Genomic DNA, 11195 nt, shown 5'->3' with positions numbered 1-11195 from the left:
GCAAAATACAATCTGGATTTCAAAAACTTAGTACGAAAAAATAATGCAAAATACCTCATTAAAATTTTTAATTGATGCCATGTTTAAATGATAATACTGTGGATATATTGAGCTCAATTAAATATATTATTAAAATTAATTCCACCTGTTTCTGTTTTGACTTTTTTAACACGGCCACTAAAAAATTTAAAATTAAAAAAAGTCTTAATTACCCATATATCCAAAAGAATTAAAAGCAGGATCTCAAAGAGATATTTGTACACCCATATTCATACCAACATTATTTACAATAGCCAAAAGGTGGAAATGACCCAAATGTTCATCAACAGATAAATGGATAAACAAAATATGATATGTCCATATAACGAAATCTTATTCAGCCATAAAAAAAGAATGAAGTACTGACACATGTTACAACATGGTTAAACCGTGAGAAAATTATGCTAAGTGAAAGGGGCCAGGCACATAGTATGTGATCCCATTCACATAAAAGTTCATAATAGAGAAATCTATAAAGACAGAAAATAGATTAGTGCTTGCTAAGCTCTGGGGGCAAGAAGATGGGGTGATAGCTAAGGGGTACAAGGTTTCTTTTTGGGGTGATTAGAATGTTCTAAAATTGACTATGGTGATGGTTGCATGTATCTGTGAATATCCTAAAAACCACTGAATTGTACACTTCAGATGGGTGAATTCTATGGCATGTGAATTATATCTCAATAAAGCTGCTTTTTTTTTTAAAGAAAAAAAGGGGGGCATCAGAAAAGGTAATCTAGGTGGAAAAGAGGGAGAAGAAAATTTCAGGCAGAGGAAGTGGCAGCTGCAAGCAGACAAAGCTGTGAAAGGGCAGATTTGTTCTTTCCCCTGATGGAAACCCCACAGTTCAGGGTTTCCAACACCACCATGGCACAGGAGCAGAATCCTTACCAGGTGAAGCTCTCCAGGTTGACCCTGCCCACAGCACTGCTGACTGCTCCCCTAAGTGTGCATGCATGCATACCCACTGAAACTTGTACCCCTCCTGTACCCTTCCTGGAAATGATTAGGAAAAGAGACTGCACAGAAGAAGAGAAAAAAATAAAAACCCTGCATTTTTGCAGTTGCAGTGGTTAATAGAATGCATTAACCATTAACTTGTTAGCAAAGCTACGTAATTAGCATAGTTGCTAAGAACCACAGAAGCTGCTAAACAAAGATAATGTAACTTCTTGAACTAATGAATCACATGGGAGTATTTATAAAATCAGGAGTAGTGGGGGTTTTTTTCTTACTGAATTGCGTGAAAATACCGTATATTTGAAACACAGAAAAATGCTTTTCCCCCAACAGCATTTTAAAAGCCAGAAATATGACTAACACCATTCCATTAAAGAACTGAAACACTTTGCATTATTGCTTTTTACAGTCCTCTCTGAGTCTACACTCCTCACCCAACTGAATAAAAGGCTGCTAAACTGCTACAGTGCAGGGGAACTTTTGACCGGTGATTCACTGAACTAGCAGAATGATGGAAAGGCTGACCTGCTCAGCCTACAAATGAAAGAAGAGAATCCAAGATGACACTGTATTGTTATGTGACCTGTTCACCCCTTGTACTTGAAACAAGATGGAGACATCAGGATTCACCCCAAAATTAAAGCTGAAATGCTCTTCTCCCAAACAGAAGCAGAAGGCTACACGGTACAAATGGCCCCTGTCATGTGACTGAAAACACGAAGAGAACTATGGTACTTTTCAGTCCTTTTTTTTTTTTTCATTCAAATACCTGTGGATTCATTACCAAAGCTTGTTGAATAATCTCTCAGGTAGTAAAGAAGTCAGGAAAAAACAGAACTTAATTATACACCCTTTTCCACATTTTCAAAATGTACCCTAGTCTTGGCCAGGAATGCTTTAGGTTCCTAAACGGTGATTTACGTGATCCCATGACATGGCCTAATAAGACTAGCATGCAACTAGCATATATTCAAAACCCAAACTTGGGATGCACCGTGTGGTATTAAGGACCCAAACAAGGCAAAATTTACTTCTCTTTCACATCACTTTCTGGAGGCGGGCAGGTGGTTCAGAGTGGGTGAGCAGCTCTGCCTCATGAAGTCATCCAGGGGCTCTGATACTTTCTGCCTCCTTCTGACATCCCTCAGGGAATTCTAATTAGCCACATAATTAAAACTGTCTACCCACAACGTCTACATTTTATCCTATGGGAAGAGGCAAAGAGAGAAAGTGGATACAAAAATCTCCTTTTAAAGGCATTTCCTTGCTGGGGGGCTTAGACACGCAGCCTTGCCTGTTTGTAAGGGAGGTTGGTCTATGTGGTCTCTTGCTGGGCAGCCATATGCCCAGAAGGGTAGGACTTTTGATGCTAAGGAAGCTGGGAGATGGACACTGGAGGAGTTAGTGCAGCTACACTTGGTTTAACAAAGCATTTTTTTGTTTCTTCTCAATGCAGGAGTCTGTACACTTTGAACGAGTTGGATTTTTTAAAGTATTTGACATTTTTTAACTCATCTGCATACTTTTCTATATATTCCATAATTTTCCATGGAACTCCATCCTCCCAAACTCTGGTACTGTGTCCCTAGAAATGGACTATCTGTATCAGTTCCCTAAATCTTCTCTTAGAACCTTAACTTCCACTTTGAAAATGCCCTTCACCTCCTTGCCATTGGTGAAGACTACTTTCCCAGGCTCCTTCTCAAGAGGAAGCAGTATTTTTTCTCTTCCTACCCCACCAAATATGCAATGGCTTAAGGTGGGACAGGTACCCTCCTAGCTCCCACTGATATGGCCAAACTGTTTCTCCTTCTTTCTTCTTCAAAAGCCCCAGTTCCCTGAAGCATGTGCCATTCGACTCTACCACCTGCTATTCCCTGGAATCATTTTCAGACTTCCCAGGTTCTTTGCTGCATGCACCGAGGAATTTAGTGCCAAGTTCTGTCTTTCCCTCATCCCTCCTCTTGTTATCATTTTCAGTGACATTAGCTTCCATGTGGATAATCCATCCAGCAGTGAACTCTCAAATCCTTTGTCTCCTCTCTTGCAACTCTCTTTCCTCTGCCACACCATGAGGCCCACACTCATGATCATGCCTCAGCCCTTGCCATATAACAACGAATGTACCACCCTAAAGGTATTAAATTTAACATCTCACTCTCCACTAGTCCTTTGTGTCTTCCCAGCACACTCTAGGATACCTACTTCAACAACTTTCCAACGTTGTAAACCACAAATCCATTGACTTTATCATGTTTTTATTACTCTTCATCTCCTCCTTCCTTACTTTGCTCTTTCCCACCTTAGAGTCCAGGGCCTATCATTAAAATAATCATATTATTAAATTACATAAATTATAACTAGAGATTTTTGTTCCATTTAATTCACACAACAAAACAATACCCCTGGTGAAACACCATTATTCTCTTACTTAGCCCTGTCACTGAGTAGCTGCAATGATTGTTCACACTTTAACTTCATGGCTGCTAATCTAAAACTCATACTTTTCCTCTTGTTTATGTTTTCCTTTGCTGTGCAAAACCTTTTAAGTTTCATTAGGTCCCATTTGTTTATTTTTATTTCCATTTCTCTAGGAGGTGGGTCAAGAAGGATCTTGCTGTGATTTATGTCATAGAGTGTTCTGCCTATGTTTTCCTCTAAGAGTTTTATAGTGTCTGGCCTTACATTTAGGTCTTTAACACATTTTGAGTTTAGTTTTGTGTATGGTGTTACAGAGTCTTCTTCTTTCATTGTTTTACATGTAGCTGTCCAGTTTTCCCAGGACCACTTATTGAAGTGGCTCTCTTTTCACCATTGTATATTCTTGCCTCCTTTATCAAAGATAAGGTGACCATATGTGCGTGGGTTTATCTCTGGGCTTTCTACCCTGTTCCATTGATCTATATTTCTGTTTTTGTGCCAGTACCATACTCTCTTGATTACTGTAGCTTTGTAGTATAGGCTGAAGTCAGGGAGCCTGATTCCTCCAGCTCCGTTTTTCTTTCTCAAGACTGCTTTGGCTATTCGGGGTCTTTTGTGTTTCCATACCAATTGTGAAATTTTTTGTTCTAGTTCTGTGAAAAATGCCATTGGTAGTTTGATATGGATTGCACTGAATCTGTAGATTGCTTTGGGTAGTATAGTCATTTTCACAATATTAATTCTTCTAATCCAAGAACATGGTATATCTCTCCATCTGTTTGTATCATCTTTTCTTTCATCAGTGTCTTATTTTCTGCAGACAGGTCTTTTGTCTCCTTAGGTAGGTTTATTCCTAGGTATTTTATTCTTTTGTTGCAATGGTAAATGGGAGTGTTTCCTTAATTTCTCTTTCAGATTTTTCATCATTAGTGTATGGGAATGCAAGAGATTTCTGTGCATTAATTTTGTATCCTGCAACTTTACCAGATTCATTGATTAGCTCTAGTAGTTTTCTGGTAGCATCTTTAGGATTCTCTATGTATAGTATCATGTCATCTGCAAACAGTAACAGCTTTACTTCTTTTCTGATTTGGATTCCTTAATGGGAGAAAATATTTGCAAATGAAGCAACGGACAAAGGATTAATCTCCAAAATTTACAAGCAGCTCATGCAGCTCAATATCAAAAAAACAAACAACCCAATCCAAAAATGGGCAGAAGACCTAAATAGACATTTCTCCAAAGAAGACATACAGATTGCCAAAAAACACACAAAAGGATGCTTAACATCACTAATCATTAGAGAAATGCAAACCAAAACTACAATAAGGTATCACCTCACACCAGTCAGAATGGCCATCATCAAAAAATCTACAAACAATAAATGCTGGAGAGGGTGTGATGAAAAGGGAACCCTCTTGCACTGTTGGTGGGAATGTAAATTGATACAGCCGCTATGGAGAACGGTATGGAGGTTCCTTAAAAAACTAAAAATAGAAGTACCAGACGACCCAGCAATTCCACCACTAGGCATATACCCTGAAAAAACCATAATTCAAAAAGAGTCATGTACCACAATGTTCATTGCAGCTCTATTTACAATAGCCAGGACATGGAAACAACCTAAGTGTCCATCAACAGATGAATGGATAAAGAAGATGTGGCACATATATACAATGGAATATTATTCAGCCATAAAATGAAACGAAATTGAGTTATTTGTAGTGAGGTGGATGGACCTAGAGTCTGTCATACGGAGTGAAGTAAGTCAGAAAGAAAAAACAAATACCGTATGCTCACACATATATATGGAATCTAAGGGGGAAAAAAATGGTTCTGAAGAACCTAGGGGCAGGATGGGAATAAAGACGCAGACCTACTAGAGAATGGACTTGAGGATACGGGGAGGGGGAAGGGTAAGCTGGGACGAAGTGAGAGAGTGGCATGGACATATATACACTACCAAACGTAAAATAGATAGCTAGTGGGAAGCAGCCGCATAGCACAGGGAGATCAGCTCGGTGCTTTGTGACCACCTAGAGGGGTGGGATAGGGAGGGTGGGAGAGAGATGCAAGAAGGAGGGGATATGGGGATATATGTATATATATATAGCTGATTCACTTTGCTATAAAGCAGAAATTAACACACCATTGTAAAGCAATTATACTCCAATAAAGATGTTAAAAAAATAAAACTCATACTTATTGCTATTCAGCTGTTCTGCTACATTTCCCTTGTAAACAATATCCCAATATCCAAGACATCTGAGTATTTCACGTCTTCTCTTTTCTCCTCTTCCTTCTCAGCTGCGGAATTGAAGCAACCCAACAGAAACTCCCTCATCTTCCCGCCACCAACCACAATCTACCAGAGCTTTGCCTCTTCTTGTGACAGCATCAAGGTGTCCCTATTCCTATCACAAGGTCACACCTCCACCTGCACTCTGGGCCCCATCATCTCTCACCAGCTCAAAGACTGTGTTTCAGCCCATATCCCCTGTCTCCCCTGCATCATCATAACTTCCTGTACACTAGGTAATTCTCATCAACATAGAAACCGACTGCAAAATATCCCTCAGTTAAAAACCCTCCCTTAGGAGAAGTAGCCGCAGCGGTGAGGAGAGCCATGGGTCAGGCGGCCAAGGTTTTACAGCTCTTTAAAACACTGCACAGGACCAGACAACAAGTTTTTAATAATGATGCTATGGCATTAGAAGCAGCCAGAATAAAGATAAACAAAGAATTCAAATGTAAAGAAGTGAAACTTCTCCTAAGAAAACAGAAGAACTAATAAAAATAGGTTCTAATGTTGGATTGATACTGAGAACATCTGTTATACAAGGTATTCACACAGACCACATTATGCTGAAATTGGTCCCTAGGAAAGACCTTCTTATAGAAAATTTGCCATATTGTGATGCACCAACTCAGAAACAATGAATTTTTTTAGAATAAAATTAAGTCTTTGTCATTTTTAATTTTAAAATATATAACTCTGGCTAAACTCCTGGAAATGCAAATATTTTTCTCTGAAATGGCATATTGAAAATGAGTGCATTAGAGTATAGTTTCATAATTTAAAAAAAAAAAAAAACCCTCCCTTGACTCGAGGTCTCTGTCTCTTTCCCTCATTTCCACTCCCTCACATCACATCCTCTCTTCCTCCCATTCTAGTCAAGCGTCCATCCCATGGCTTCCTCGAAGCTCCATGCTGCCAAATACAGCAATTCGTTTCCTTGTTGCATCTTACTCTGCTTCTCAGCAGGATTTGACAGAGCTGATCATAACTGTTGAAACACTGGCTTCTATGACATCATATTCTTTTGGTTCTCCCTCTACTTCTCTGGCTACTCTTCAGTCTTCTTTGATGACCTCTCTTCCTCTACAAGACTTCTAAATCCAGGTTTTTGCCCTGGGCCTTCTTCCCTTCTCTATTGATCGTCTCTTCTTGCTAAGCTAATTCAGGCCCATGCTATTAAATCCTACCTCTAAGCCAATAACTCTCAAATTTATATTTTCTAGTACTGAGGTCCAGACTAGTATGTCTAACTGTCTTTTCAATAACACTACTTAAATGTCTAATAGGCCTTTGAAACTTAACACATCCAAAGCAAGACTCTTGACTTTCAACCCAAGTAAATGGTACTATCCAACCAGTTGTTCAGGCCCAAAGTCTATAAGTCCCATCCTTTTCTCCTCATTCCCCACAGCTAGCCCACTAGTTGAACCACCCTTTTCCCTCTATTGCAATTATACCATCCTACTCCTACTCGTTATCTATTTCCTAAACTATTATAATAGCATCTTAACTGATTTTCCTAATTTAATTCTTGCCCTCTTATAATCCCTTATCCACAAAGGGACCACAGTGATTTTTTTTTTTTTTTTTTTGCGGTACGCGGGCCCCTGACTGTTGCGGTCTCTCCTGTTGCAGAGCACAGGCTCCGGATGCGCAGGCTCAGCGGCCATGGCTTACGGGCCCAGCCGCTCCGCGGCATGTGGGATCCTCCCGGACCGGGGCACGAACCCGTGTCCACTGCATCGGCAGGCGGACTCTCAACCACTGCGCCACCAGGGAAGCCCCACAGTGATATTTTTAAGTCATAAATCAGATCACGTCATTCCTTGCTTAAGCCCTCCAGTAACTTGCCATTTATTTATCTTAGATAAAACTCCAACTCCTTACTACAGCCCACAAGGCCCTATATGATTTGTTCTTGCTCACCTTTCCATTCTTAACTCCTCTGGCAACCTATGAGTATTTCACACATACTCCATTCTTTCCCGCCCCTGAAACTTTTGTTCTTGCCTTTTCTTCTATCTAAAATGTTCTTCCTCCTGATCTTTGTATCTGTCTCCTCTATTTCCTAACAATTTTGTTCACTTTTTATTTGTGGCAAATATTCACATAAATGAGTTTAAAACACATATATATTTGACTCTATATTGTATTTAGATCAACCACGGGTTTATATAAGTGTTAAACTTAGTTCCAGCAATTTAGATCATCCATGAATGCAAGTATGATTCTTTTTAACATGAAACATAGTTTAATATAGAAAAGTTAAAAATCTAATGAAAGAGTCATATTGGTTGGAAAATATATTTTTTAACTTTATTGGAGATCATTGATTCTCCTTCCACTTAAATATGATACTATGTGAATCATGCACTTTCTCAAAACACAGAACGCCCTTGTTCAAAATTAAAAACTGAAGTGACAGGAGCAAGCTCAGAATTGAGAAAATACTTTGACTTGAATAGAGTCATGTGTTTGTCGTACTCTACTTTGTTATGGTTTGTATATAAATATTCTTATAAATAGTTCAGAATTAAAGCATTTGACAAATTTTAACACTACAATCAATTATTCTAATTTACTAATAAGTAAATTTCTAATTACCAATAAATAAATTTCTAATTTTCTAATAAGTAAAGTTAATTTTCTTTATCACTATAAAAATTTTTCATGGAAAAAAAAATTTCTCATGGAACTCTATTCTAGTGGTGGGAGACAGGCAATAAACAAATGCGCATATGGATAATAATGTCTGATAGTGATAAAGCCATGAAAAAATTTAACACTGTAAAGTGATGTTGAGTGGTTGGGAAGTGGGTCTAATTTAGACAGCAGAGGCAGGAAAGGTCTCTGAAGAGATGACGCGAGTTCTTAAGTAACGATAATTGTGTTGTGAAATGATGTATTCAGATCTTCAAGTGATTTGAATACTGTATCTTTATTCATTGCGTATCTAGTAGTGAGTTTTGAAGAAAAACAAGAATTTGAATGAAAATGTTAGAAAAACAAAAGCAAAAGATAAGCCTACCTCAAACCATTCTTGAAATATGATTGTGCAGACTTTCCAACTCAAAGAAGTAAAAAGTTACTTTAATAAGTTTCTGAAATGCCTGAATGAATCAGGGTAGCCATCCCATTCAGAAGCCTCCCCATTTAGGTTTCTACTGCTTCTTATTTTATACGATTCAAATATGACTGTCCGGGACCTCCAAGGAGCAGCGGTTCTTCCTCAAGAGCAGGGATCATTCATCTTTGTCTTCCTACAGCCCTGCACACCTCTGGGCATATCATAGGTATTCAATATTCGTTTAATCAACTAATCAATCAATCTTCTTATCCTCCAATGTCAAGCTAACCAAGTTCCTGACATACAGAGGCACTAAATGAATGTTTGTTGAATTAACAGGTTACAAATACATCATTCACCTAAATCCCTGAGATTAGACAGCAGCAAATCAAAAAGAACGTTGTCTTTGAAAACAGACAGGTCTGGAGTCTAGGGAGCCCAGCTCCATTCCTCACTATCTATTTAAACTTAAACAAGTTAAGTAATCTTTCTGGACTTCAGACCCTTCATCTGTTAGAAAAGGATAATAGTTTACAATGTGCTGTGAAGATTTAAAAGGCAATGTGTGGAGCTCCTGCTAGAGTTTCTGACCCAAGGTAAGCTCTGGAAAAGCAAGAATAGATACCACAGTGCTGTTATTGTTAAGTATCTTGTACATATTTATGACTTGGGTGCCCACAGATATAATTAGTAATGGTTATCTTCATCATTGTGGGCACCTAGAGTACTTATGAGATTTTCCTCCAAGGAGAACAAAACCAAGAACAAATATTAATACTCCAAACACTTAGTCTCAAAGACTGAGCAGAACAAGACATGAGAGTCATCTCTCTGGCTAAGTGCCTCTGCTAGAAGCAAGCTGATGGGATATGCATAAAATTAGGGCTTCTGCCAGAGAACCATAAGTTGTAGATAGGTTTCTTCTCAGAAAAGAGTTATTCTGTTGGCATTTCTGAATGACAATGGTATGAAATTACAATACAAAAACAGGTGTTGTTGTTATAACATCTTTTACAACAGTTTCTTTTTTTATTTCTATATATAAAGGATTTTTATCAATGCATGACTCAGGCCATAAACCTTAGCACCATCCTTGACTCTTTTCTTTCTCTCATACACTACATCTCATCCCTCAGGAAAATCTGCTGTTCCCACTTTCAAAATATAATCAGAATCTGACTTTCCTCACCACTTCCAGAGCTACAACTTGGTTCAAGCAGCCATCATTTCTCACCAGGATATTGCACTAGCCTCCAACTGATCTCACTGCGTCTACCATTGACCCCTACAGTCTATTCTGGGCACCACAGTCGGAAATACCATTTTAAAACTTAAGTATTATCACACCACTTCTCGGCTCAACACCTGCATGGCTCGCCACTCAGCATAAAAGACAGCATCCTCTAAATGGCCTACGAGGCCATCCATGATCTGGCCCCTCACTGTCCAACCTCCTTTCCTTCACTCACTGCCGCAGACACACTGACCACTTTGCTTGCCCAGAAACGCAAGAGACAAGTGTCTACATGTGATCTCTGCTCTACCAGCTCCCTCTATCTAGAAAGTTCTTCTCTCAGATATGTTTTAATTTGCATTACCCTAATACTTAGTGATGTTGAGCATCTTTCCAAATATGCTTATTGCCATTTGTTCCTCTTCTCTGGAAGAATGTCAAGTCCTTTGCCCATTTTTGAATCACGTTTTTTGCTATCGTTGTTGTTATTGAATTGTAGGTGTTCTCCATGTGGTCCAGATATTAATTCCTTATCAGATTTTTCCACTTCTACAAAAAGTCATTGGGATTTGATAGGGATAGCATTAAATTTGTAAATCACTTTAGGTAGTGTTGGCATCTAAACAATGACAAGTCTTCCAATCCATGAACACAAGATGTCTTTCCAATTTATGTCTTAATTTCTTTCAACAATGTTTTGCAGTTTTCAGTGCACAAGTCTTTTACCTCCTTGATTAAGTTAATTCCTAAATATTTCATTCTTTTTGATGCTATTTTAAATAAAACTATTTTCTTCACTTCCTTTTCAAATTGTTCATTGTTATTGTACAGAAATGCAGCTAATCTTTCTAAGTTGATTTTGTATCCTATTAATGTGCTGAATCTGTCTATTAGCTCTAACAGGTTTTTTGGTGAAATTGTTAGGGTTTTCTTCATATAAGATCATGTCGGGCTTCCCTGGTGGCGCAGTGGTTGAGAGTCCACCTGCCGATGCAGGGGACGCAAGTTTGTGCCCCGGTCCGGGAAGATCCCACATGCCGCGGAGCGGCTGGGCCCGTGAGCCATGGCCGCTGAGCCTGCGCGTCCGGAGCCTGTGCTCCACAACGGGAGAGGCCACGACAGTGAGAGGCCTGCATACTGCAAAAAAAAAAAAAAAAAAAAAAAAAAAAGATCATGTC

General features: G+C 38.8%; 1 pseudogene; it reads left to right on the top strand.

The window, feature by feature from the left end:
* The first annotated feature begins 6019 nt into the window (after positions 1-6019).
* On the top strand, positions 6020-6422 carry LOC137216059 (complex III assembly factor LYRM7 pseudogene; annotated as a pseudogene).
* Positions 6423-11195: the final 4773 nt, after the last annotated feature.

The sequence above is a fragment of the Pseudorca crassidens genome, chromosome 21 (assembly GCF_039906515.1).
Source record: "Pseudorca crassidens isolate mPseCra1 chromosome 21, mPseCra1.hap1, whole genome shotgun sequence".
NCBI classification, from domain to species: Eukaryota; Metazoa; Chordata; class Mammalia; order Artiodactyla; family Delphinidae; genus Pseudorca; species Pseudorca crassidens.
The sequence above is the reverse complement of the archived record's forward strand: the minus strand, read 5'-3'. Positions and strand labels throughout refer to the sequence as shown.